Source organism: Piliocolobus tephrosceles, chromosome 14, assembly GCF_002776525.5.
Source record: "Piliocolobus tephrosceles isolate RC106 chromosome 14, ASM277652v3, whole genome shotgun sequence".
Taxonomy (NCBI): Eukaryota; Metazoa; Chordata; class Mammalia; order Primates; family Cercopithecidae; genus Piliocolobus; species Piliocolobus tephrosceles.
In genome coordinates, this window is record NC_045447.1 from 39,962,561 (window position 1) to 39,964,682 (window position 2,122).

Consider the following 2,122-nt stretch of genomic DNA (forward strand, 5'->3'; position numbering starts at 1 on the left):
AAGAGGCTGAAGTTACAAAGGTCACACAGCTGTGCAAACATCTGATTGGTAAAGGCAACCAATCAGAGGCTAGGGTGAAGTTACAAAGTTATACTTCTGTGCAAATGAAGACTGACTCAGCCCACAATCAGTCTGATTGGTTGTGGACGGTAACCATTCAGAGGCTGGAGTTAAGTCACAAAGTTGCAAACGAAGACTCCACTGGTACTCAATCTGATTTGCTGCAGACAGATTTCCCATCTGCAGCCTCCGTCCTTTTGTTACTTAGGTGTGGAAAGTTAGGGTTTTCCTTTCAATTTAGTTCTAGGAAGTCAGGGTGAAAGAGCCTTAGGTTCCCTGCCTCCAGACCCTATTCTCCTGCCTCAATTCCCATCATCCCAAAAAGTTCCCTCGTGCCTTTTTGCAACCTTTTCATCCCACTTCTTTCACTTAGCATGAGGGCTTTAAGGTCATCCACATTGCGACAAGAATCAAGCAGTCTCGTAAACCATGGTATAAATACCCCGCTTTTTAAATATCAGTTCACCAGTTGATGGACATTTAGCTTGTTTCCATTTTTGACTAGTAGGAATTATGCTGCTGTGAATATTCACCTACAAGTCTTTGTGTGGACTTATGTTTTAATTTTTTCTTGGATTAGAGTTGCCAGATTTAGCAAGTTAAAATACAGGGTGCCGAATTAAATTTAAATGTCAGATAAACAATACTGTTTTTAGTATAAACATGTTCCATGCAATATTTTGGACAAACTTATACTAAAAAGTTGTTTGTTTTTATCTGACACGCAAATTTAACTGGGCCTCCTGTATTTTATCTGGCACCTCTACTGATACCTAGAAATGATATTACTGGGTTACATAATAGGTTTCTATTTAACCTCTTAAGATACGGCAATCTGTTTTCCAAAAGGAGTGTTTACATTCCAGCAATGTGTGAGATTCATCTTTCTCTCATCTTTATTGACACTTGGCTGTCTTTTTAAAAACTATAATCATTTGAGTGTGTGAGGAGTGGTTTCTCATTGTGGTTTTAATTTCATCAAGTCTTTATAAAGAATTATGTTTATTAGCCATTCATATATCTTCTTGGGAAAATGTCAAATCTTTTGACCAATTTTTATTTTTACTTTTTTTGTCACAGTCCTACACATAATTCATGGTATTCAGAACATCACTTTATCAACTGTTGCCAAATTACCATTTAAACATTAATACCCAAATACAGAATTTAGAACATTATTTTAAATTTTAACTCTACCATCCCCAGTCTCTGAGCAATGAATTTGTTCACCAATTTTTAATTGGGCCATTTGTATTCTTATTGAATTGTAAGAGTTCTTTATACATTCTGAATACAAATCTCTTATCAGATGTATGATTTGCAAATACTTTATCCCAGTCTTTGGCTCATCTTTTCATTCTCTTGTTTTTTAAAGCCACAAATATTTTAATTGTTGTGAAGTGCAATTTATCAACTGGTTTTTAATACATTTTGCTTTTGAAGTCCTATTAAAATAATTGCCTAACCTAACATCACAAAGATTTTCTCCTGTTTTCTTCTAGAAGTTGTATAGCTTTAGCTCTTACCTTCAGGTGCGTAATGAGCTGAGGGTCTAATTAACCTTCTCCCTTTTTTCCTTCCTTTTAAAATACAGATATCCAGTTGTCTCAGCACCATTTATTGAAATGACTGTCTTTTCTCCTGTTGAATTATCTTTGTGCATATCTTGAAAGTCCGTTGGTCGTCTGTGAGGGCTTATTTCTGGACTCTTAATTCTGTCCCATTGCTGTATATGACTGGCTGACTGTCCTTGTGTCAATAAACACTGTCTTGATTATTGTGGCTTTACAGTAAGTTTTGAAGTTGGGTAAGGTAATTCCTCTAATTTTGTCCATTTCAAAATCATTTAGGATCTTTTAGACATTTTGCATTTCCATGTAAGTTTTAGGATCAGCTTATGAATTTAAAGAAAAATCTTTCTGGAATATTGCTAGGGATTGAGTTGAATCTATAGAACAATTTGGGGAGAATTGCCATCATAACACTGTTGAATTCTCTAATCCATGAGCGTGGAAGTTCTCATTTACTTAGATCCTTTGATTTCTCTTGGCAATATTTTTTT